General features: G+C 40.7%; 1 protein-coding gene across 4 annotated transcripts in view; it reads right to left on the bottom strand.

The window, feature by feature from the left end:
* The window catches only part of zswim5 (zinc finger, SWIM-type containing 5), a 252,422-nt gene that overhangs the window by 162,805 nt on the left and 61,988 nt on the right, over nucleotides 1-27,629 (bottom strand). The window contains exons 2-3 of one of the 4 annotated variants that reach the window (XM_041207625.1): nucleotides 9,822-9,897; nucleotides 6,734-6,848 (exon numbers count right to left, since the gene is read on the bottom strand). The exons of 2 other annotated variants lie outside the window; for them this stretch is intronic. The gene's annotated coding sequence lies outside the window, so the exon portion shown is untranslated. The remainder of the gene's footprint in view (nucleotides 1-6,733; nucleotides 6,849-9,821; nucleotides 9,898-27,629) is intronic. One more of the 4 variants, XM_041207626.1, reaches the window with a different exon arrangement.

Genomic DNA, 27,629 nt, shown 5'->3' with positions numbered 1-27,629 from the left:
TACCCAGAAGCTTCATGATCACAACATAAGAAGTTTAAATCATAAATAAGTACATGGCATGTTCTGGTCTTTTCCCATTGGGCTTCATTGTATTATTTTGGATAATTTCTTCCCACATCACTCTTCATCTTCAGAATTTACCTAATTTCTAGTCTTACATACAGAACTGTTAGTTAGAACCTTTTGCAAAAGAGGGAGGAAACAAATTGCATATTCCAAAAAATGATTTCATCCCATATTTACTTGGACATGGGGAAGAAGCAAAGGAATGGGAGTGGATGTGCCAGCTGGGAAATCAAAAAATGCATGTTATTGTTATGAAGTGGCATATGATGTGTGCCAGGCAGACAAAATCCACAAAGGAAATTTGATTGCACTTGATACTCAACTCCCCTCAATCAACAGCCTGGGGGGTTTCTATTGACCAGAAACTGAACTGGACGATCCATATAAAAACTGTGGCTACCAGAGTGGGTCAGAGGCTAGGAGTCCTGTGACGAGTAACTCACCTCCTGACTCCCCAAAGCCTGTCCACCATCTACAAGGCACAAGTCAGGAGTGTGATGGAATACTCTCCAATTGCCTGGATGAGTGCAGCTCCCACAACACTCAAGAGGCTTGACACCATCCAGGACAAAGCAGTCTGCTTGATTGGCACCACATCCACAAACATTTACTCCCTCCATCACCAACACACCAGTAGCAGCAGTGTGCACCATCTACAAGATGCACTGCAGGAATTCACCAAGGCCCCTTAGACAGCGCCTTCCAAACTACAACCACGGGCATCTGGAAGGACAAGGGCAGCAGATAGATGAGAACACAATCATCTGAAAGTTCCCCTCCAAATCACTCAGCATCCTGACTTGGAAACACATCGCCATTCCTGCATTGTTGCTGGGTCAAAATCCTGGAGCTCCTTTCCTAATAGCACTGTGGGTGTGCCTACACCACACGGACTTTGGCAGTTCAAGGTGGCAGCTCACCACCACCTTCTCAAGCGCAACTAGGTCTGCGCAATAAATGCTGGCCCAGCCAACGAAGCCCACATCCAGTGAGTGAATTTTAAAAATCACAATGGTTTTGTAATTTGTATTTATTTCGAGATGTGTGCACTGAATTCAGAAGTAGTCCACCAAGAGTTTTAGAGATTTAAAAAAGTTAAAGTAAAATATTTATCAACAAGATGGAAGATGCCAAGAACATACATAAAAGTACAATTACTACTACAATAATTTTTAAAATTCCTAATTCACCAGACTCCCAGTTACACCCCCTTTAAGGCAACGGTACAAAATAAATTTTAGACTTTAAGCAGATCCAGCAAATTAAAAAATACCCTGGATAGTGGAATTCCAAATAACTTTTCTCCAGCTTCAGTTTCAGTAGACAGCAGACTTATGCACAAATACTGGAGGCTTCATTAAGGCTATTTGACACACTTCTGTTAGATCTCGCATGCCTTCTCCTGACACAGTGCCTCATTCTCCTTTAAAAAAAAGTTTCTCTCCTTTTTAAATATGTAAATTCTACTGTTTCATCTGTCTTTGAAACTATATCTTCCTCACAATATAAAAAATTTCATGTTGCTACTATTTATTGTTACTAATCTTTGGGGAAAATAAATATATTCCTTAGCCTTGCTTATCTGGCTAGTTGTAAACAGGCTAAAATCCCTTTGATATCCAAATCTCCCTTCATCTATCTAAAAATGCAAATTCCCTTCACACCTTACATGCTAAGCCAACATCCATTTTTACGCAAAAGCATATCAAGCACCCTAACTTCTTTTGATGAGTTAAAACTTGCACTCCAAATGTAATTAAATCACACAGACAGACCTAACTATAGTTACCCCCATAAACCTACTTTACAATAAACCAGAAAAATATTATGAAAATTATTATACTATCATGATAGTAATATGGACCCTCTTTGACTTCCCCCCCCCCATTTCCCAGCTGGCAAATGGCCAGATTGAAAGGCTGACTGGCTGATGAGCAGCAAGGCCTTAGCCAGGGAGCAGAAAGGAGGAAGGCTTTGAGGGACTGATTGTGGGTCAGGAAGTCGACATGTTGAGTGGCTGGGGAGAAGCATTCCTGCCCCTCCCAACCCACAAGCAGCACTGGAAAGGTTAGGTTTGTCCCTTTGCGCGTCCTTCCACTTGACCGGGAAACCCAGCCCATAGCTGTTCAATCAGAGTCTGTTAAAATTTGAGGCACACAACCTCGTTAACATACTTAAATTAATAACCCAGCTCTCAAGGTCAGTCGCCCACCCTCAATTTGCCTCAGTTGAAACCACAAGTGGGGTAAACTGGATTTGGACTTCAGATGGTTTAAATTTTAACACCACCAAAATCCTTTCACATCCATCATGCAGAGTTAAAATCCCATCCCCCCACTGCCCCCCCCCCCCACCCAATATTTCCTACAAGCTACTGTAGTTATTGCTTGATCAGAATTTTAATTTCAACAGAACAGCACACAGTTTCAGTTTAATGGCTAAATTCACAACATACCTTCACACACAAGGGGTGGAATTTTACCCCAGCGGGATTTCACATTCCCACAGAAACCAATGGAGTTTAGAATGGCTCGCTGCATTTTATGGCCCTGTTTCCGCTACGACGAGGTCATAAAATTCTGGATAAGGTTTCTGATCTGATCCCAAACCAACTTAACAAAACTTAACATTGGTGCCGAAAGAATGATCAGTCTCAGTGCCCATAGGATAGTGTTGGGAGACAGGATTTTACTGTAGTATCATAAAATATTACAGTGTAGAACAGGCTATTTGGAGCATCAAGTCTTCTCAATAATTCCACACCCTCCCCCACCCCCACCTATTCTACTGCTACATTGTTGTTAGAATTCTGTACTCTTAATATTCCTTCCTTTTAAGCAACTATTTAATTCTCTCTTTAAAAGTGTTTTAGGACATTTAATCAATGAAAGATTTGTAGCAGAGAATTCCAAGTTCTACCCATCCTTTAAGACAACTCTTTTTATCAACTCCTCTTCAATTCTCCAATTATCTCAAATGAGCACCCTTTGTTTCCACTGGTAGTAACAGTCCAGCACTGCTTGGCTAAATTATAGACCTACATATTCTTGAAGACTTTCATCATGTCACCTTTAACCTTTTCAGCTACAGTGAAAAAAGTTTTAACTTACCAATTTATTCCTTTCATAATTGTAGCCCTTATTCACTAGTAACATCCGAGTGAAATATCGCCAAGCCTTCTCTCAAGACCTCAGCTACAAAGGGATTTTACATAATTCCTGCTCTCCTAAAGGAACATGAAGCTAGGAAGTGGTCTTCAGGACAAATGCTTAAACTGCACATTAATATATTGTTACAATAATGAAGTTTAAAAGATTAATATTAAAGACATAATCCCAAAACATAACAAAGTAAAATGAAATGAGAGAGAGAGAGTGAGAGAGAGAGTGAGAGAGAGAGTGAGAGAGAGAGTGAGAGAGAGAGTGAGAGAGAGAGAGAGAGAGAGAGAGAGTGAGAGAGAGAGAGTGAGAGTCTCTATGGTTCACTGCACCGGAGAGAGGGAGAGAGAGAGAAAGAGATAGACTCTCTGGTTCACTGCACTGGAGAGAGAGAGTGAGAGCGCAAGAGAGAGAGAGAGAGAGAGAGAGAGAGTGAGAGTGTGTGAGAGTGAGAGTACGAGAGAGAGAGAGAGCATCTCTATGGTTCACTGCACTGGAAGGAGAGAGAGAGGGGGGAGAGAGAGAGAGAGAGAGAGGGAGAGAGAGAGAGAGAGAGAGACTGTGGGTCACTGAACTGGAATGTGGGTGGAAGCTTGCACGCATATTGAAAAGACCAAATTCGTGAGAAGTTAAAATGAAGCTGGAAGATTTCCCTAGCTTGTGCTAGGAGGATGATCTCCAGGAATACTTTCACTATGAATGACAGTTCTGTGGTTAGAAGTTGAAAGTTAGAAGTTGAAGTTAGAAGACTGAGAAACGAAAAGCCGAGAAGTAAACGCTCGGGAGCTAAGAATCACGTTAGACTGATTTCGGGAGAATTGAACGTCAACTGAAAGAGCATTGTAACATATAACTGTGAAGTGTGTTTTTTCAGCTGTGCTAAAATAAAAAGGGTGGGTATTCTGTTCTTTTGTTTAAAATATGAGTTGCGCACAAAGATGATATTTAGTCAATAGTTGTTAGTCTTTTGTTAAAGTAAATGTCTTAAAATATAAAATCTTGCATGTCATTCTTTTTGCTATTAACTGGAAGTTTAAATTTCTTTTAAAAGTTTTTGCTCTCCATGGGGATTATAACAATAAGGATCCACGGCCAACCTAATTTGTCTAGTTGCAATAGGCATCAAGTTAACCCAACCAAAATAAGTCCATGTGTATCTGTCTTAAGTAGCTAATTTTTATTTCTTTTTGATTTTTTACATTTGTGCAGTGTAGAAGTAACTTATTTTTAAATGACAAGTAACATAGCGACATTTGTCAGACAAGATTTTAATTTCTTAGATCAAGAGACTGAATTTTGTTGTGATACTGTAAAGAACATATTTTTATTTTTTCTTGGACTGTGGCTTTAAGATTGGTCTGTGATTTTAAAATCTACCATGGCTGCAGTTTAAAAAAGAGATGTTCACTGGAGCAGGAAGAAGAAATTCTACAATGTTGCTATCTCCTAGAACAGTGTGCGCCAGGTTGGAGAGAATGGTGCTGGAAAGGAGGCCTGGTTTAAGAGGGAACTGCCTAGCGACGGCATTTTGATTGGCTCTTGACCAAGTGACCAGGTTCTGTGAGGATAGTGCAGTAGATCAGCTCCTAGGCTGAAAAGAGGAAAGACCTGAAACCTCTCTGTCCTTTTTTTTGTAAGACTCCAGTAATCCTGCCACAGCTGGATATTCCTCACATCGCTGTATCCTGCTTTGAGAAACCCTCGTCAGGAGGAAAAGGGGAAAAATCACCAGTAGAGCCATTAAAAGCAAGTATCAACCAGAGAACCACAGACTGCAAGTGCTGGGAGACCACCTCATGTCAGCCACAACAACTTGCAAGGAATTTGGAAGAAAGCAATCAAAGTCAACCCATCTAATCCTGAACCCCAGATTGATGCTATTGAACTGTTTTAGCTCCCCCTTAAAATCCATGTTTTGTGTGTCATGTGTTTGTGGGGTTTAAGAAGGGCTAGAGTTTAAGTTATAGAGTTAAAAGTTACCAGTTCACATTTCTTTCTTTTGCCACTGGTTGCAGACAATTTGCTTAAGAACAGCGATTTACTTGTTAAGTTTACAAACCTGATGCTTGTATTCTGTTAAGCTAAATTAAACAGTTAGGTAGAATTGGGGCAATCTGAATGTCTAATCAAACTTCTCACATTTGTCACGGCTTGGCGAGCAGTGGGGCTTGATACTACAGGACTCCCCAGGGAGTCCTGACAAAGTTTGGAGGCCGTCGCTAGGCAGTTCCCTCTTAAACCAGGTCTCCTTTCCAGCACCATTCTCTCCAACCTGGCGCACACTGTTCTAGGAGATAGCAACATTGTAGAATTTCTTCTTCCTGCTCCAGTGAACATCTCTTTTTAAACTGCAGCCATGGTAGATTTTAAAACCACAGACCAATCTTAAAGCCACAGTCCAAGAAAAAATAAAAATATGTTCTCTACAGTATCACAACAAAATTCAGTCTCTTGATCTAAGAAATTTTGGAACAAAAGGCAATGACAATTTGGTTGCAGATTTAGTAAGTAATAAAAGTTAAAAGGAAACAGCAGGTTTGTACTATCAAAAATCAGATGGCAATGGAAATTGCTAAAACCTTCCTGCAAGTGGAAGAGATGTCCCTGACAATTTTACAAGGGATTCCAAAAGCCAGGTTAATCGAATTGGCAAGTAAATTAAGAGTAGGGTTACCTGCCAAAGCTAAGACAACAGAGATAATCAAAGATATAGCACAGCATTTAAAACTGGAAGGAATACCTGAGAGACCAAGTTCTCCAGGAGTGGTTCATTGGAATGGGCTCAAATTCATTTGCAAATGAAAAAATTGGAACTAGAGGCAGCATAAAGAGAAAGGGCATTCCAAAAGGAACAAACAGAAAAAGAAAGAGAAAGGGCATTCTACAAGGAACAGGCAGAAAGGCAGGAGAGAGAAAGAAAAGAAATGGAAATGCAAAAACTTGATCTCCAGAGGGAATTAGAAATGGTGAGGCTAGAAAAGGAGGAAAGAGTAAAAGAGAGAAACAGAGAACTCCAGCTTATAATGCTGGCAGTTAAAAAAAAAAGACACCAGGAGGTAAAGCAGGACTTATGTCCAGATCAGAATCTAGTGGGGAGACGTTTAAATTTGTACAAGCTCTTCCAAAATTTGAAGAAAGAAATGTTGAAACAATCTTTATTTCATTTGAGAAGATAACCAAACAGATGAATTGGCCAAAGGCAAATTGGACATTGCCTATGCAGCGCAAATTGACAGGTAGAGCACAGGGAGTTTATGCTTCACAGTCAGAGGAGATTTCTAGGGATTATGATGTAGTGAAAAAGTCCATCTTGAGTGCATATGCATTGGTCCCTTAAGAATACAGAGAAAAACTTTGAAATTTAAGGAAGCAGCCTAGGCAAACTTAGATTGAGTTTGAAAGGCTTAAATCAAGCAGTTTTGACAGGCAGATATGAGCACTGGGAGTTGAAACTACCTACGAAGTTCTCCAAAAGATCATTCTCTTGAAAGAGTTTAAAAACTTCCTACCTTCTGTAATAAGAACCCACGTGGAAGACCAAAGGGTTGCAACTACCAGGCAAGCAGCAGTAATGGTTGTCGATTATGAGCAGATCCATAAAACCAAACCTTCTTTCCATCAACCCTATAAATTTGTAAAGGATAGAAAGTGGGAGTGTGAAAGAAAGGCAAGTTGCTAGGGTAAAGAATGGATAGCTGGGAATACTTGGAGAGCTCTTCCCCAGATTAGGAAGGAAGATACTGATGGTGGAGGTGAAACTCAATGGCTTGTTTCCACTGTAATAAAACAGGACACATTCGTTCAGAATGCTAGAAGTTGCGAGGGAAGCCCATGGGGCTTACTGGGGTTCATAAGAGTGAGTCCGAAAAGGGAACTAAAAAAAGCCACAGATCAAACTGTAGCTTTAACTACAAATAAGGGTCTAGAGGTAACCACTGCTGTGAATGCAGGTGAAGTGAATAAGGCAGATGAGAGATTTAAAGGGCTTTTGTCTAAAGGGAAGAGAACCCCCTTTTCACCAAATGATGTAGCTAAACCTATAGCTATATTAAGGGACACAGAAACTACTCAAAGTTTTTTTGCTGGAGAAGGACCTAGTTTTCCCGCCAGACAGTTCAATGGAAGCTAAAGTATTGATAAATGGGATAAGTGGAGAGTATATCCCAATCCCATTGTATAATGTGCAATTGGAATGTGATTTGTTGTCTGGATCAGTGGTTGTAGGAGCGGTTAAGAAATTGCTCATGGATGGGGTGGATCCCTAGGGAGTGATTTGATAGGAATGAAGGCTACAGCTTCACCCATAATCACAAAGTCCAAAAGAGGCTAAAGAGACAGAGCAGTTACAAGAACAGGCTCCTGGTATTTTTTCATCATGTGTAGTCACCAGAGCAATGGCCAAACAAAGTCCATCACCAGAGGTCAGTATAATATCACGAGCAGATGTTAGAGTAGCCAAAACTTTCTTTAAGGATGAGGATAATTCAAAGGAAGTGTTTGGGATGTCTTCCTTAATTGAGGCTCAGAAAGCAGATCCAGAGTTAAACAGGTTAGCACAGTCAGCTCACACTGAAGTTGAGACATAAGGAGTTCCAGAGTGCTATTAACTTAAAAATGGAGATCTGATGAGAAAGTGGAGACACTCTCGGACCTGTGGATGAGGAATGGATGGTTGTTCATCAGATAGTGGTACTGCTCAAATATCATAAGGAGTTAGTACAGGTAGCACATGAAATTCCCATGGCAGGACATGTAGGAATATGGAAAAGCCAAGCACCAAAAAACAGGCATTTTACCTAGCTGAGACTCCTTAAAGATGTAATGAAATTTTGTAGAATGTGTCATACATGTCAGGTAGTAGGTAAACCTCAACATGTAATCAAACCAGCACCTTTAAAAAACATACCAGTTTTTGAAGAACCATTTAGTCAGGTATTAGTAGAATGTGTAGGACCATTTCCCAAAACAAAAGCCAGACATCAATATATCCTGACAATCATGGATATGACCACCCAATTTCCTTTAAGGACAATTACAGCGAATAGTAGTGGAAAAGTTAATTCAGTTTTATACTTCTTATGGCCTATCAATTGAAATGCAATCTGACCATGGTTTTAACTTCATGTCTAAAATTTTTCAGGATATAATCAGCAGTTTGGGAATCAAGCAACTAAAGTCTGCTGTCTAACACCCACAGACAAAGGGAGCTTTGGAGAGATACCATCAGATTCTCAAAAACCATGATTAGGACCTATTACCATGAATACCCAAAGGATTGGGACGAAGGATTAGGTTTCTTACAATTTGTTACCAGAGATTCTCCCAACGAATCTACTGGATTTAGTCTATTTGAATTGATCTTTGGTCATGAAATAAGAGGCCCATTAAAACTAATTAAAGAAAAGTACCTGAAGCTGAAAGACGAAACTTCCATGTTGGATTACGTGTCCATGTTTCTAGAAAGACTCACGGGAGTATGTAAATTAGCACGAGAACATTTAAAATTTTCACAAGCCAGAATGAAAGAATGGGCAGACAAACATGCTTCAACTAGAACCTTCTAAGCAGGAGACCAAGTATTGGTATTATTACCTTTGCAGGGTGAACCCCTGAAAGTGAAATTCAATGGCCCCTACAAGATAGTTAGGAGAGTTAGTGCAGTGACTTATCTGATATAGATAATCCTGAGCATAGGAAGAAGAAAGGGTTATGTCACATATACACGTTGAATCATTGCAGAGATGATCAGAAAGAGCAAGTGTGCCAGGTGGTAAGAGTAGTGGAGGATGACAAAGACAGTAAAAGTCAGGTAGTAGTAGTAGACAGTGCACAAAGCGAACCACCTACAATTCGACTAGCCAATATGACAATACTAGGACAGTTAGACACTGTGTCCTCATATTTAGATGAAGGACCATGGGAAGATCTAATAAGGTCACTTGGGAAGCATAAGGAAATTTGTAGAGATACATCTGGATATTACCTAAACACAATGTGGACGTAGCAGAATCAGTGCCGATGAAACAACATCCATATCGGTTGAGCCCAGAAAAGCAAGCTCAATTAGAAAGAGAGAGATCAAATATATGCTAGAAAATAAATTGATCGAGCCCAGCCATAGCAGCTGGAGTTCACCGGTCGCGTTGGTTCCTAAGCTGGATGGATCCATTAGATTTTGTATAGATTACAGGAGAGTGAATGTAGTAATGAGGACAGATTCATACCCGATTCCTCGGTTAGAGGATTGCATTGATAAGGTAGCCAGTGCCTCATTTCTTTCTAAAATTGATCTATTGATGGCAAGTGCCATTAACATCAAAGGCTAAAGAAATGTGTGCCCTTGTTACACCCAGTGGGTTGTATCAATGCCTAGTCATGCCCTTTGGATTTAAGAATGCCCCAGCTACATTCCAGAGAGTTATGATTTGAGTTATAGCTGAAGTACCTAACTGTGTGGTTTATTTAGTCAATATCATAATATATAACACATGGGAAGAACATGTAAAACGGTTAGAAGACCAGTTTAAACAACTGCAATTAGCTGGCTTAGTCATAAATCTGGCCAAAAGCGAATTTGCAAAAGCAAGGGTAACTTACCTAAATCATATTGTAGGACAAGGACAGGTGTTGCCGAGAACAGCAAAAGTGAACGCATTAATGGAATTTCCCATTCCTAAAACCAAACGAGAAATTATGAGGTTTCTGGGAATTTGTGGGTTTTATAGGAAGTTTGTGCCTAATTTCAGCACAATAGCTGTACCTCTAACCAATTCATTAAGAAAACAGGCAAAAGTGGTATGGTCGGCAGAATGCCAAGCAGCCTTTGGAAACCTGAAGGCAATCTTAATAATTGAACCCATGTTGGCCACCCCTGACTTTTCCAAACCTTTTAAAACGGTGATTGACGCTAGTGACCTGGGGTAGGTGCAGTTCTATTACAAGGTGCTAAATTAGGGATAGAGAAGCTGGTACTTTGCTAAGAAACTAAATCAATATCAGAGGAAGTACTCTACAGTCGAAAACGAAACTTTAGCATTGTTGTTGTCTCTTCAACACTTTGAAGTTTATGCCCGACACGATAACAAGGAAACACTAATCTACACTGACTATTATCCACTGTTGTCAAAATGCGAAACTGTTTAGATAGAGTCTCTTGTTTCAACCATCCAATATAAAGATTGTTCACGTTGCTGGTAAAGATAATGTGATTGCGAATGCATTATCCCAAGTGTAAATTACTGAAAATCAGTTAAGATTGTATAAGGGGAAGGATGGATGAATAAGCCTAAGTCTCATGTTTGTTGTCTATGTACCACATACCCCGTGGTGAAATTCATTTTTTAAATGGTGTTTCGTCATTTTAAGGGTGGAGGCATGTAAAGAACATAGTTTTATTTTTTCCTCGGACTGTGGCTTTAAAAACCACCAAGGCTGCAGTTTAAAAGAAACATTCACTAGAGCAGGAAGAAGAAAATCTACAATGTTGCTATCTCCTAGAACAGTGTGTGCCAGGTTGGAGAGAATGGTGCTGGAAAGGAGGCCTGGTTTAAGAGGGAACTGCCTAGCGACGGCATTTGATTGGCTCCTGACCAAGGAGACAGGTGCTGTGTGGGGATAGTGCAGTAGATCAGCTCCTAGCCTGAGAAGAAGAAAGACTTGAAACCTCACTCTCATGTTGTTTGTAAGATTCCAGTAATCCTGCCATAGCAGCTAGCTGGCTATCCCTCACATCGCTGTATCCTGCTTTCTTTGAGAAACCCCTGTCAGGAAGAAAAGAGGAAAAGTCACCAATAGAGACATTAAAAGCAAGTTTCAACCACAGACTGCAAGTGCTGGGAGACCACCTCGTGTCAGCCACAATAACTTGCAAGGAATTTGGAAGAAAGCAATCAAAGTCAACCCATCTAATCTTGAACTCTGGATTGGTGCTATTGAACGGTTTTATCTCCCCCTTAAAATCCATGTTTTGTCTGTCGTGCGTGTGCGTGTGTGTGTGTGTGTGTAGTTTAAGAATGGGTAAAGTTTAAGTTATAGAGTTAAAAGTTAGCAGTTCATATTTCTTTCTTCTGCCACTGGTTACAGACAATTTGTTTAATAAAGTTATTTACTTGTTAAGTTTACAAACCTGGTGCTCGTATTCTGTTAACCTAAATTAAACAGTTAGGTAGAATTGGGGCAATCTGGTGGTCTAATCAAAATTCTTACATTTGTCATGGCTTGGGGAGCTGTGGAGCTTGATATTAACAGTGCATTATCCCTAGTGAGTTGTGACAACACACATATAAACACTGGAAATTAATCTGAAAACCAGACAACATTTTCAAAATTAATATCTAATTGAGCAGACCATGCAATTATAAAACAGATACTGCAGTGTTACACAGTTATGTAGGATAGTATCACTCCAGCTCTAACTTGGGCTAGTATGAAAGTTGAACAAATGCAAGCTTTTCTAAATAAAATTCTCTGGGGGAAAAAAAAGCATTTTGTATTTCTGAGGCAAAATCACATGCTTCTAATGCACCATTCACACACATCACTCAACATGCTGTATTGCTTAATCTCCTCTCCTAACCAACCTTCCTCAATTTCCACCTATTGTGCTACAGACAGACTTGTACAAGAACAGCTTTTATATCAATGCACACACAACAGACTAACTGGTCAATTTTGTGAAAATTAAGAATATAAATAATCAGGGCACCAATAAGATATGTAAATGCCTAGCACTACAAGTCCTCTCTACTTAGGGAAGATGTTTACTTCAATTTTCACAAAGTAGAAATTGCTCGCTTTCCATTTAACTCATCACACCTAAACCTAACAGGAAATAGCAGAGCAAGTTCCTGGCAAGACTAAAAAAGAGCCACCAACGCCAAAGCCATTTCCAGGTCACAGGTTTCAGTCCAACTGCAATCAACCTATCCCAAGCTACAAGGTAGTGATGATTCCATGAATCAGATGGTGGATTATCACCAACAATTCAAGCATAAGTACCCCAAGTTGATGGCTCATCTCCTTCGTAAAGTCAGGTTAAAGGAACTCTTACCAAGCAGTGCCTAATACCCCAAATTAAAAACACCAGAAAAAGACAAATAATTTTTTGCAACAGATTTCAAAACAGGATACTGGTAGTGACAGACAGTAAGTGCCAATGGCAGTCTGTTATCAATATTCAGATGCAGGTTCTGCCTACTATAATGGAAAAGCAGGGGAAAAGTTTATTTTTAAGTATTTTGTTTTGCTTTTCAAATTTTGTCCTGATGCTGGATAACAAACAAAAAGTTTTGATGCTAAGAACCCATCAAATGCTCCACTCCAAATAAATCATTCAGGATATATTGCAGTTTTAAGTCCCACTGTGCTCACACTTGGAACAAATGCACTCAGGCAATTGCCCATACAAAATCTAAATCACTCAGCAGGATAGAAAAGCACACAACCCTTTAAGCGATTTTAAATATGTAAATGCAATTTTCTTCCAGACAAAATAAACTCACTCTAATGAAAGCAAAACTAATAACCTGGTTTTGCACTTGCAGCAGAAGGAAGGGATGAATTAGAATGAAGCGCAAGATGAATATACAGGTTTAAAGTCATAAATCTAGTCACAAAATAACAAAGTACACAATGCTAATCAAGTAGAGTGCATCCAGACACTATACAATCCTGAATTACTTTTTCAATTGTTCTGTTTTAAGAGAAAGAGCACCATTTGCTGCCACCAGTGTTAATCACGGTTGTGGATATGCATGTATCCGCAAATGTGATGTAATTGAAAACAAGATTAAAAAATTGGCTAAACAAGGAAGTGGCTCCACAGTATCGACTCAGTTCAAACAACATCAAGAACTACCGCACATGTGCAACGAGTAAGTGGAGAGCAGAACCATGGATATTACGTTGACTGAAGGACATCCAAGTGGTTAACTGTTGTTTTTATTGCTTGAGGGATCTAATAGAGGAACGCCTAAAATTTAAAATGAATTTTGCTGTCTAAGTTTAATTTATCAAGCAAATAATAAACAAAAAACATACAAGACTTTGCCTTCACCAAATTATCTGTCGCAGATGCATCTGTCCATGACAGTATTGGTAGAAGTGACCAGTACACAACTCTTCTGAAGACAGGGTCCCATCTCATCACATACCCTTTATTGTGTTGTCAAGCACTACCACCATGCTAAATGCGATAGATTTAGAACAGATCTAACTCAAGACATGATATTCATGAGGTGATGTGGGCCAGCAGCAGCAGAATTGCATTCAGCTACAATCTGTAACCTCATGGTCTTACATTTCCCTCACTCTACCCTTGCCATCAAGCCAAGGGATCAACCCTGGTTCAATGAAGAGTGCAGGAGGGCATGCCAGGAGCAGCACCAGATAAGCACCTTAAAATAAGCTGTCAACCTGGTAAAGCTACAACACAGTCTACTTGCATGCCAAACACCAGAAGCAGCATGTGATTGACAGAGCTAAGCAATCCAATAATCAACGGGTCAGATCAAAGCTCTGCAGTCCTGCCACATCCAGTCGTGAATGTTGGTCGACAATTAAACAACTCACTGGAGGGAGTGGCTCCACAAACACTCCATCCTCAATGATGGGCAACCCTGCACATTGGTGCAAAAGACAAGGCTGAAGCATCTGTAACCATCTTCAGCTAGAAGTGCTGAGCTGATGATTCATCTCGGCCTCCTCTTCAGGTCTCCAGCATCGTAGACGTCAATCTTCATCCAATTCCATTTCGGTGTTTCATGAAATCACGTGGAGGCTGAAGACTTGTACTCCAAAACTAGCTGTGTCCCTAGCCAAACTGTTCCTGTACAGCTACAACACTGGCATCTACCCAACACTGTGGAAATTGCCCAGTTATGTCCTGTCCACAAAAAGCAGGGCAAATTCTATCCAGCCAATTACTGCGCCTTCAGCCTCCTCTTGATCATCTGCAGAGAGATGGAAGAAGTCATTGACAGTACTAACAAGTGGTACTTACACAGCAATAACCTGCTCAGTTTGTGTTCCACCAAAGTCATTAGGCTCCTGACCTCATTACAGCCTTGGTCCAAACATGGGCAAAAGAACTGAACACAAGAGATGAGGTGAGAGTGACTGCCCTTGACATCAAGGCAGCATTTGACTGAGTGTGGTATTAAGGAGCCCTAGCAAAGCTGGAGTCAATGGGAAATGGGAATACTCTCCACTGGTTGGAACCACACTTAGCACAAAGGAAAATGGCTGTCAGAGGACAATCAATTCAGCCACAGGACATCACTGCAGGAGTTTCTCAGGGAAGTGTCCTAGGCCCAAACATCTTCAGCTGATTCATCAATGACCTTCCCTCCATCATAAGACAGAATTGGGGATGGTAGCTGATGATTGCACAGCATTTAGTACTCCTCAGATACTGAAGCAATACTAGTACATATGCAACAAGACTTGGGGCAACTTTCAGGCTTGGGCTGATAAATGGCAAGGAACGTTCACACTATATGAGTGCCAGGCAATGATCATCTCCAACAAGAGAGAATCTAACCATCTTTCCTTGACATTCAATGGCATTATCATCACCGAATCCCTATCAACAACCTGGGGGTTACCATTGACCAAAAACTGAACTGGATCAGCCATATACATACTGTGGCTACAAGAGCAGGTCAGGGGCTGGGAATTCTGCAGTGAGTAACTCACCTCCTGACTCCCCAATGCCTGTCCACCATTTACAATAAGAAAGGAAAGAGAGAGAAAATGGGGAACCACAGACTTGTTAGCCTGACATCAGTAGTAGGGAAAATGCTAGAATCTATGATAAAGGATGTGATAACAGGACAACTGTCGAAGGATCATGAGGACTCAAAAGGTCAACTCTTTTCTTCTCCGCTGATGCTGCCAAACCTGCTGAGTTTTTCCAGGTAATTCTGTTTTTGTTTTAGATTTCCAACATCCGCAGTTTTTTTGTTTTTATCTCTGTTTTTAATTGACTGCCACTGCTCTTCAAGAAATGCCTACCTCCTTGAAGAAGTTCTGTTCTTCTCTGCGACAAGATTTCAGTATCTCTCTTTCGCCTTGCTCACCTTCATTGCTTTCCATTTCCCTCCTGGTGTTTGACAAGGTGTTTACTAAAACCCGCTTTCACAGCCATATCTCCTTTCTCAGTGACTGTCTCCGTCTCCGAATCACCCCACGTGGATTTCAACTGAAATTCCACCCCTCATGTTTCGAACCCACCCAGGATTACAGGTATCTCTGGGACATAAAACATTTCTCGGACTGCTGTTCCTGTCACATTCTGAAATCCACACTCAGTGCCATGCGCTGCCATATGAACACACTCGACCTCTCCCTCCAGCAGCACCGCCGTACCCTTTTTCAAAGCTGCGCGTGCCCCCAGTTTCATTTTATTCTTTGGCTCATCTGACGCCTCAACAAGAAACTTTTTCTCGTTCTCTCAAGTGCTAAGGAACGCAAGCTCCAACAACTCATCGACACCAACACCCATCTAGGACCCTCCACCCCTGCCCATCCCTCCGTCCCCACCCCATCTTCCAATCCCAGCCCCAGCCGTGTATTCACTATACCCCCTGACCTTCCCCTCTCCGATGCTGAATGTTCAGTGCTCAGCAAAGGACTTAGTTTCATACCCTTACGCCCTCACCTCAATGAATTTCGGGCTCGGCATGATGCTGAACTCTTCTTCCGTCGTCTTCATCTCCGGGCTCACTTTTTTGGGCAGGAGTCCTCTCCCCATTCAACGGATCCTTTCACCCACCTCCAATATTCTCCCTCCACCTGGACCCCACCCTCTGGATTCTTACCTTCTCTTGATCTTTTCATTGAGAACTGTTGGCGCGACATTAGTCGTCTCAATTTCTCTGCTCCTCTCACCCATTCTAATCTCTCTCTCTCTGAACTTACTGCACTCCGTTCTCTCAGGTCCAACCCTGACATTGTCATCAAACCCGCTGACAAGGGTGGTGCTGTTGTTGTCTGGCGCACTGACCTCTACCTCGCGGAGGCTGAGCGTCAACTCGCAGACACTTCCTCCTACCTCTCCCTGGACCATGACCCCACCACTGAACATCAAGCCATTGTTTCCAGGACTGTCACTGACCTCATCTCCTCTGGGGATCCCCCTCCCACAGCTTCCAACCTGATAGTCGCCCAACCTCGGACGGCCCGCTTCTATCTCCTACCCAAAATCCACAAACAGAACTGTCCCGGTAGACTGATCGTCTCAGCTTGCTCCTGCCCCACAGAACTCATTTCTCGTTATCTTGACTTCCTTCTCTCTCCCCTTGTCCAGTCCCTTCCCACCTACATCCGTGATTCCTCTGACACCTTACGTCACATCAACAATTTCCAGTTCCCTGGCCCCAACCGCTTCCTCTTCACCATGGACGTCCAATCCCTCTACACCTCCATCCCCCACCAGGATGGTCTGAGGGCCCTTAGCTTCTTCCTTGAACAGAGGCCCAAACAATCCCCATCCACCACTACTCTCTTCCGTCTGGCTGAACTTGTTCTCACACTGAACAATTTCTCCTTCAACTCCTCTCACTTCCTCCAAATAAAAGGTGTGACTATGGGTACCCGCATGGGCCCCAGCTATGCCTGTCTCTTTATGGGGTACGTGGAACATTCCTTGTTCCAGTCCTACTCCGGCCCCCTTCCACAACTCTTTCTCCGGTACATCGATGATTACTTCGGTGCTGCTTCATGTTCTCGTCAGGACTTGGAAAAATTTATTAATTTTGCTTCCAATCTCCACCCATCCATCATTTTCACGTGGTCCATCTCTGACACTTCCCTTCCCTTCCTTGACCTCTCTGTCTCAATCTCTGGTGATAGACTGTCCACCAATATCCATTACAAACCCACCGACTCCCACAGCTACCTCAACTACAGCTCCTCACACCCCGCTTCCTGTAAGGACTTCATCCCATTCTCTCAGTTCCTTCGCCTCCGTTGCATCTGTTCCGATGATGCTACCTTCAAAAACAGTTCCTCTGACATGTCCTCCTTCTTCCTTAACCGAGGTTTTCCACCCACGGTCGTTGACAGGGCCCTCAACCGTGTCCGGCCCATCTCCCGCACGTCCGCCCTCACGCATTCTCCTCCCTCCCAGAAACATGATAGGGTCCCCCTTGTCCTCACTTATCACCCCACCAGCCTCTGCATTCAAAGGATCATCCTCCGCCATTTCCGCCAACTCCAGCATGAGGCCACCACCAAACACATCTTCCCTTCACCCCCACTATCGGCATTCCGTAGGGATCGCTCCCTCCGGGACACCCTGGTCCACTCCTCCATCACTCCCTACTCCTCAACCCCCTCCTATGGCACCACCCCATGCCCACGCAAAAGGTGCAACACCTGCCCCCTCACTTCTTCTCTCCTCACCGTCCAAGGGCCCAAACACTCCATTCAAGTGAAGCAGCATTTCACTTGCATTTCCTCCAACTTAGTCTATTGCATTCGTTGCTCCCAATGTGGTCTCCTCTACATTGGAGAGACCAAACGTAAACTGGGCGACCGCTTTGCAGAACACCTGCGGTCTGTCCGCAAGAATGACCCAAACCTCCCTGTCGCTTGCCATTTTAACACTCCACCCTGCTCTCTTGCCCACATGTCTGTCCTTGGCTTGCTGCATTGTTCCAGTGAAGCCCAACGCAAACTGGAGGAACAACACCTCATCTTCCGACTAGGCACTTTACAGCCTTCCGGACCGAATATTGAATTCAACAACTTTAGGTCTTGAGCTCCCTCCTCCATCCCCATCCCCTTTCTGTTTCCCCCTTCCTTTTGTTTTTTTCCAATAAATTATATAGATTTTTCTTTTCCCACCTATTTCCATTATTCTTAAATATTTTTAAATCTTTTATGCTCTCCCCACCCCCACTAGAGCTACACCTTGAGTGCCCTACCATCCATTCTTAATTAGCACATTCGTTTAGATAATATCACCAACTTTAACACCTATGTGTTCTTTTGTTCTGTTGTTTGTGACATCTTTTGATGATCTGCTTCTATCACTGCTTGTTTGCCCTACAACCACACCAACCCCCTCCACTTCTCTCTCTCTCTCTCTCTCTCCCCTACCCCCACACACCTTAAACCAGCTTATATTTCAACACTTTCTTGGACTCGAACTCAAGTTCTGTCGAAGGGTCATGAGGACTCGAAACGTCAACTCTTTTCTTCTCCGCCGATGCTGCCAGACCTGCTGAGTTTTTCCAGGTAATTCTGTTTTTGACTTAAAAAATAATGGTGGATTGTGCAGTATCAACATGGATTTTTGAAAGGGAAATCATGTTTAACAAATCTGTTGGAGTTTTTTTTTAGGATGTAACGAGCAGAACAGATAAGAGGGAAACCGCTGGATATGGTATATTTAGATTTTCAGAAAGCTTTTGGTGAGGTCCCGCACAAAACATTAGTAAACAAAATTAGAGCACATGGGATTGGGTATAGTATACTGGCATGGATTGAGAACTGGTTAATGGACAGAAAACAGAGAGTAGGAATAAATGGGTCATTTTCAGGTTGCCAGGCTGTAACTAGCAGGTACCATAAAGATCACTGCTTGGGCCCCAACTATTCACAATCTCTATCAATGATTTGGATGTGAGGATTAAATATAAATTTGCAGATTCCACAAAACTAGGTGAAAGTGGCAGTTGTGAGGAGGGTACAAAGGCAAGTGGGCAAAAATTTGGCTGATTCAATACAATCTGGAGAAACGTGAGGTTATTGCCTTTGGCAGGAAAAACCAAAACACAGTATTTCTCAAATGTTGAGAGGCCAGAAGTGTTGGATTTCAAAGGGACTTGGATGACCTTGTTCACTGAAAGCTAACATGCAGGTTCAGCAAGCAATTAAGGTAGCAAATGGCATGTTGGCCTTTATTACAAGAGGATTTGAGTATATGAGTAAAAGGTGTTTTACTGCAATTATATAGAGCCTTGGTGAGACCTTACCTGGAAAATTGTGTGCAGTTTTGGTCTCCTTACCCAAGGAAAGATATACTTGCCATAGAGGGAGTGCAATGAAGGTTCATTAAATTAATTAATGGGATGGAAGGATTGTCCTATGAGGAAAGATTACATAGACTGGACCTTTATTCTCTGAAGTTCAGAAGAATGAGAGATGATTTCATTCAAACATACATAATTCTTAAAAGGCTCGACAGGGTAGATGCAGGAAGGATGTTTTCCTTGGCTGGGTTGTCTAGAGCCAGGGGAAACAGTGTCAGAATAAGGGGCAGGCCATTTAGAACTGAGATGAAGAGGAATTTCTTCACTGGAGGTGGTGAATGCTGGAAATTCTCTGCCCCAGAGGGTGTGGCGGCTCAGTCATTGAGTATATTCAAGACAGAGATTGATAGATTTCTACATATTAAAAACATCAAGGGGTACAGGGATAGTACAGGAAAATAGTGTTGAGGAAGATGATCAGCCATGATCGTACTGAATGGTGGAATGGGCTTGAGGGCCTGAACGGCCTACTCCTGATCCAATTTCTTATATTCTTATGTTCTTACAAGGCACAAGTCAGGAGTGTGATGGAATATTCTCCATATGCCTAGATGAGTGCAGCTCCAACAACACAAGAAGCTCAGCGCCATCCAGGACAAAGTAGTCCACTTGATCGGCAGCCCTTCCACCAATTTAAATATTCACTCCCTCCACCACCAGCGCACAGTGGCAGCAGTGTGTACCATATACGTGATGCACTGCAGCAAATCACCAAAGCTCATTCGACAGCACCTTCCAAAACCATGACCTCTACCACCTAGAAGGGCAAGGGAAGCAGAAGCATGGGAATATCACCACCTGCAAGTTTCCCTCCAAGCCAGACACCATCCTGACTTGGAACTATATTGTTGTTCCTTCAGTGTCACTGGGGCAAAATGCTAGAACTCCCTTCCTAACAGCACTGTGGTTTTCCTGCACAAGATGGACTGCAGCGGTTCAAAAAGGCACTCACCACCACCTTCTCAGGGACAATTAGGGATAAGAACAAATGTTGGCCTTGCCAGCAATGCCCACACCCCATGAAGGAATTTAAAAAAATAATAATTTAACAGTGTTACAATGAAGTACTATCTACAGTGGAACATCTTTTATCAAAGTCTTCAATAGGCAAAATAAAGATTGAAACACTTAGTAACAACTAATCTTTTATAAATGGCATTTGAATACAGCATTTTAAAAATTATATATTTTAAGTCTTTCAATCTCTTGATTTTTCTCATACTGTACCAAGCTGCTTATTCTTAGCTTTTTGGCTAGTAAGATTATCTTGTCTCAGTTTATACAGGGGACATTTACAATTTTATTAGGTTGATATTTATCGGTGTGGATTTGCAGAGAGGAACAGGGATACAAGGGCCATGGTGGGGGAGGTGGAACCAAGGACTGGGTATATAGAAGGGGTAGGGAAGGAAATGTCCCATGTCTGGCCACAGTATATCCACCTGCATCCAGTCCAAAACCTTTGTGAAGTCTTGCTCAGACCCTTCTCCCACCATCCAGTATTTCCGCCTGCAACTTTGGTCAAATTTCTCCCTCCACAAACAACCCTACAACGCATCTGGCTGGATTCCTCTCCCCAACTGAGACCTTTCTACTCCAACTCTACCCAGATCCCTCATGAATAGCATGCTGCACCCATTGCTTAAAAACAATTTCAAGCTGTCTATGGCTCAGTTCTCTGCCCAACACACAATTACCACTGGAAAATGTGATCTGTGGTGCTCGGTAGCTCTGTTCCTCACAGAATTAAAACACACAAAAGGAAATAAGAAAAAAGATCAGAAGGAGAAGTACAAATAAACAATATGGAGGGAGAGAAAGAGAGGCAAAAAAGTGCAAGAGAAATTAAGTGAGAGAAAGAAAAAAAATTAAAGTATCAACATGATGATGGACAAAAGTGTGACACTGCATACTTTAACTTACAAGAACATTGGGGGAGATTTAACCAACACTCCCTCTAGTCACATTTTCCACAACTTGCTTATTGCTGGCTAGTGCCCCTCTCCCACCACCACGGTAATCATCCATCCATTATTCACCAATCCTCTTTCTCCCACCTCTCTTCCTGTAACGTCAGTATTCCATTCTTCCAATTTCTCCTTCTCCAGTTCTGATGATACAAATCCACACTAAAAACATCCTCAAAGTTAAGTTCCTGGCTAAGACTGTGAATTGGCCTTAAGTTGTTTTAGTCCATATTATGCCCTTATTTTGATCGTAAAAGCGCTGTGAGTGCTTAAGTAAGTTTGAGCTGCACATGATCGCAGTCAGGGATACAACTTAAGCAAGTTTCTTATTGGGTGCGATTGCCAAAAGGACTTTCCCAGATATGCTCTCCTCCTCCCAGACACATATCTAGACTTATCTTCTCAACACCTGCAATCAAACTGCTTTCCCCACCAGGTTTTGTGAATCCTGCATTTTTAAATAAAAAGGCATAAAATAGTATATATAGTTAAACCTATAATTATTAGTAAGGTCACTGATTAACAATTCCCATGAAAATACTGATATCACCTGAACCTGAAAATACTGCTAACACTCATAAAACATCTAACAAAACCATGATTTTCTGCTTCAAATCACCATAAATTCCCCATATGATATATCAGACACCAGATATTAAATTACTTCATCCCCCAACTCACTTTAAGTAATATCACACAGATGCACCACCTCCTTCCACAGTGAGTGCAATTCAGTTCGATTGAGGAAATTCTTTTTCTACAATGATGTAGATGAAAGTTATACAAGTGGGATGTCCAAAATCCAGCTGTCCGAGGACTGGAATTGTCTGAAAATTTGACATTTTTGAAAATATTCCATTTGATAATCGGTTAAATGAAATTCAGATTTATTGCCCAAATACCAGGACAATTCAGCTAGACACCAGTTCTCGGTGGCACACTGGACTAAATTATCGGCTTCACCATTTAGCTTACAGTAGTACGCCGTCGTTCCCATGCTCTGAGTCGACTCACACAACCCTGGACTCCACACAACCCGGGTGATCAAAGTCCGGGAAAATCCGAAATCCAGCACTGTCTCAGTTCAGAGGATGCTGAATTTTGGATGCCCAATCTGTAATACCAGTTACACAGGTAAGTTCTTCCATTCCTGACAAAAAGGTTATTGACCAGAAACACCAAGTCTGTTTCTCTCTCCATAGGTGCTGCCTGACTGGCTGAGTATGCCCAGCATTTTCTGTTTTCATTCCAGTTGCATGATTGGTCAAATTACATTTAGATGTATGTTTTAACTTTTGTGGCTGAAGTAGGACTAATTGTATTTCGGGGGATATATAAAGGGGTGGCTGAAGACAATGTCATGGCAGCTGTACCTCAGAATTGCTTTATCTTGGAATGTAATTGAGGAAATTATCAAAACTGGGGCGAAAGACCATGCATAATACAACTGATGAATAACAAGGAGAAAATCACCAGTTAGAAAGCTAAAAAATTCAGGCAACATAAATCAAGGGAGAAAAATATAAGCTATTTCACAAACGAAGAAGAAAATTACAACCAATAGACAAGATGGCCATGAAAGACGTGATACACATGCAAGACTAGATGTTTTATTGCCAGAAAATTCTACAGTAGAATGCTTTATCGATTTGATCCTGTTCAGAGTTTAGTCTGTTAAATCCAATAGGCTTGTACAGTGGAGAATGGGTTAATGTGCTTACATTGCATAGAGCATCTATCAATAAGAGTTGAATACCAATCAACAATTCTGTTTATATTGCAGCTCACTGATCTTGAATGCTGTTTGTTCAGCGCTGTGTACGTCCATCCTTCTGTTTTGCAATGTACAACAAATGTAGATTATAACTTTTGGGCCAGGGTTTGTAATACTTTTGTTACACAGTTAAAACCTAGTTGAAGCAGCAGACAAAGGCCTTTCATTGGGTGTTCTCCGATCTACTCCTGTAGCTTTCTGTAACATTCATCACCACACAATAATAGGCTCTTCATCCACGATAAGGAGAGACATTATACCCTATTATGCGCTCAGAATAGAGAAACCCTAGCATTCATTCTGCAGCCTGTATTTATGTTGCTCTTTTTTTTCACGTGCCATTCAAAGTCCGTATTGACTCACCATTAGAAAAGATTTGGAATAGAAAAGTGCTTTTATTTTTTGAAAGGAAGGAAGGAAATGAGAGAAGACAATGACTGGCAAAATTTCAGTTCTACTTTGGACTGTATACAGTATAAAAACCTCTGCCTGATTCAGAATAAGGAATTCAATTTGGTTATAAAGATGGAAGTTTGGCCTAAAATCAAGGCATTATTACTTCAATGGAATAACCTCTAATAAGTATTTTTGACAGACAGCTCAGGATCTGCAAAAAGTGCCTTTCAAAAAGAAAGCTCATTTCCCAAAAGGAAGTCAATCAATCAGCCTTACAGCTTTAGAAATATACACTAATAATTTCATTTACATTTTGACAGTGGAATTATATATTTTAAAAGGCACACAATAAAAACAAATCTTTTTGCAATGACAGAATGAGATGAAATTAAGCTGTGCAATATTAACATATGAATGCTTAACACTGGCATGAAAATACATTCTTCACTCTTTTAGAGGCCTTAATCCATTTACAAGCATTCTAATGATAATGCCAAGCGTCTAATTTCTAGAAATAAAAATTTACATCCAGAACTTTTTGGGAAAATTTGTGTGCTCAAGGCAATGATAGGGAATTTCCCAACTAGTGTTAGCGCTAAACATTCCTAAATTAGGTGCGATATGGATTATAGTGTTACTACTCCAAAATGCTTTATTGCCAACCTCAAAAGAACCCCATTACTGTACTGTGACATTTTCATTTCACACACAGGTCTAACTGCACAGTACCATAAATTGTGCTCATTAAATTATCCATCCTCATTTGACCTTTCTAACTACCAAACATGAGACTTCTATCACAATCAATCTAGGAAAGTGAAAGGATGGTGCTTTGACGTCATATTAGTCAGTCCTCTGCAAAGGGAATTCTGAAGTCTAGACTAACATTGCTTAGCTAAAATTTTCTGTTATTAATAGGAAATATGCCCCTGAAGCCTCAAACCTGCTCTTACAGTATCTAACACTATCACTTCAAAACACAATTTACTGTAAGATCATCATATATCAGAGATCCAATTATATAATTCCCAAAGCCAATTCACTTTAATATTATGCACTACAGAGGTACATTCTACCCTACATTTTCTAATCGTGTAGCTAATAAATTAATTTAACTGTAAATCATTTATGATCGCATTAACATTAACAAGTTAATTGTGTTGAAATAACTGTCCAGTTCTCTTCTACACGCCCACCTATGAAAAAAGTGAGGAGTAGTGGAACTCACTGCCACATTAGGGTTGCCAACTCTAATTAGAGGTGTTTCTGAGAGTTTCAAAACATGACCTCCCATTTTCAACCTCCAAACAGTTTATCATCTTTATTCACAGGTACATTGTCAGTTAGTACACTTTTATATATGTAATCCAAGCTAAACAAAATGGTTGATGAAGTAAGATGGATACAAAGTCAAAAATTTTCATGGAAGCAGTAATTCCAGTTAACTATTTATAAATTATCCAACTATACTGTAAAAAGTAATTATCCGCTCATAAGCAATATTTGACATCACAATTCATGATCTGCTCTCATCTTTCAGATACATGTTCTTAATATTTCTTCTATGTATTATCAAAATATATCACCATGTACCTGTGATGAATAGCCTTCGCTTTTCAACTATCAACATTTTTGGTCTATCTCCTCTGATCTCAAAAACTTCCATACCACCATTATTCAAGCCACCTTCAAGCAGCTTGTTTCCTCTTTTATATCAAACACCACCAACTCCCTGTCACCCTACCCAAAAAACGTTCAATGTTCATAAAACCCAAACTCATCAAAGTATTCAATCCCCATAACGAGAGAGACCACTCAAAAATTGCATCTTCTCAGATGGTACAGGAAAAGTCTGTCATCTAATGTTGTTTTAGCTTTCATTCTCTCTCCGGTCAACCTTTTTGTATATTTTTATTTTACTGTTGCCAATTTAACTCTGAATATTCTTGCTTATTGCTGCTAATGCACCATCCTACATCATCTTCCTGCTGCCTACGTATTCGCTTTGTTGAAAGCAATACTCATTGCACACAGTCTCCTAATTTGTCTCACCCTACTTCTAAGATTTCAAACTGTTGAACTCCTAAACTCCCTTAATCTTTTCTTCCTCTTGAATTTTAAAAGTGTGAAAATTGTAAGCTAATAAAATTAAATAATCTTTACCCTATGATTTACCTGGATTTCTTTTCACTTTGAAACTTTGGTAGTGTCTTATGGCCTTGGTAATTCATTGTAAATTCTCTTCCAATTGAAACATAAAATCATACATTGAAGGATCATTGCAACTATGACCATGATTGTGTTAGGAAGGCATAATAATTGTCAATGTTATTGGAATTTATTGTAAAATAGTAGTATTTGTGACTGTGACTGCGCGCCGCATGTGCCTATGTGTTTGTGTGATTTAATTGGATTAAAGGCAGCTGATCTGAAGGCTTTGAGGTAAACATGGGGGAAGTTTAGAATGTAAGGTGTAAAACAACATTTGCATTTTTAAATAAACCATGAGACCATAAGACATAGGAGCAGAAATTAGGCCATTTGGCCCATCGAGTCTGCTCCGCCATTCAATCATGGCTGATAAGTTTCTCAACCCCATTCTCCCGCCTTCTCCCCATAACCTTTGATCTCCTTAACAATCAAGAACCTATCTATCTCTGTCTTAAATACACTCAATCAACTGGCCTCCATAGCCTTCTGTGGCAATGAATTCCATAGATTCACCACTCTCTGGCTAAAGAAGTTTCTCCTCATCTCTGTTCTAAAAGGTTTTCCCTTTACTCTGAGGCTGTGCCCTCAGGTCCTAGTCTCTCCAACTAATGGAAAAATCTTCCCCACGTTCACTCTATCCAGGCCTTTCAGTATTCTGTAAGTTTCAATCAGATCCCCCCTCATCCTTCTAAACTCCATCGAGACGCGATTGTTTTCAAAGGAGGGGTGAAATATGTCACCTAGCCAGGTGAAATTTAGAAACTGCGTTTATTTTTCCCAAAGATTACTGGTAAAACTTAGTGCTACGAGAGATTTTTATTATCAGAAAAGTAGAGCCTAGAGACATAGTGAAACAATGGGAATTTACATTCAAAGGGGAAAATATGTATAAAGGAGTGAAGGCTGTGTGTAAGGGTAGGCATTTTTAAGATCTAAAAGTGTGAAAAGCCTTCAGCATCTATGTCTCAAGCTGCTGTTTTCAAAGAACTGAAGTTAAGAAAACTCACTTTGAATTTGACTGGTTCAGGGTATTGTGTATCACGTTGCCTGGGTCTTTTAAAATCTGTATGACTTACTGTTGACTTAACGAAATTGTAACTGGGAGTCAGATTAAGTAGGGAATTTAGAAGTTATCATAGTAGTAATTTGCAGATCTATGTAGGTGCTTAAAAGCATTTCTCTTATTAATAAATGTTTAGTCTAGTTTTGTAAAAACTTATAAGACTTGGTGGTCTTATTACCACTGAATCCAAGACGCGCATCTCGAAATTTATACAAATTGCAAAACAAGTTGTGGCAGTTGTTTCAAGTTTCCCTTTGGGGTTTGAACAATTCAGCATTTACCATTGGCTGTGCCATAACATAGTTTGGGGCTCTTTGCGGGATATATTTGAAATTCCTTGATTGGTTTGGAGTTGGCGAATCTTAAGGTTACGAGTATGAGACACACTTTGAATTCAGGAATTTGTTGTGAGATTTTATTAAGTGGCGAGACTGCAATATGGCTTTGGGCAGTTGCTCAGGCTTGTCTGGAAGATGAAGTTATAACTTTGGCTGGTTTATAAAAGGTAACTGAAGTTAATGGAATTGGCGGAAAAATTACAATCAGGGTTAGCAGCAGGGGCTAAGAAAGCAGAAGGTATAGCACAGCATTTAAAGTTGGAAATGATACCTGACACTAGGTGAGTCACGCATCTCGAAACTTATACAAATTGCAAAACAAGTTACAGCAATTGTTTCAAGTTTCCCTTTGGGATTTGAACAACTCAGCATATACCATCAGCTGTGCCATAACAATTGTAAAACAGGAAAATAAATGAATGTATTTTAATTATAAAAATAAATTATTTTTATTTAGCATGTTTTTGTTCCACTTTTGTATCTTAATTGAGCATTACAAAGCTGTTTTTTTTACAGGTGCAACTCAAAGCTTAAAGTGTATGCACCACATTTTTCTTTCCCTTCAAATCATATTACATCACTCCTAAAAGTAGGTAAAATAAAAACTTCAAGTCATCAT

The sequence above is a fragment of the Carcharodon carcharias genome, chromosome 16, assembly GCF_017639515.1.
Source record: "Carcharodon carcharias isolate sCarCar2 chromosome 16, sCarCar2.pri, whole genome shotgun sequence".
Lineage (NCBI taxonomy): Eukaryota > Metazoa > Chordata > Chondrichthyes > Lamniformes > Lamnidae > Carcharodon > Carcharodon carcharias.
This window is presented reverse-complemented; position numbering and strand designations above follow the sequence as displayed.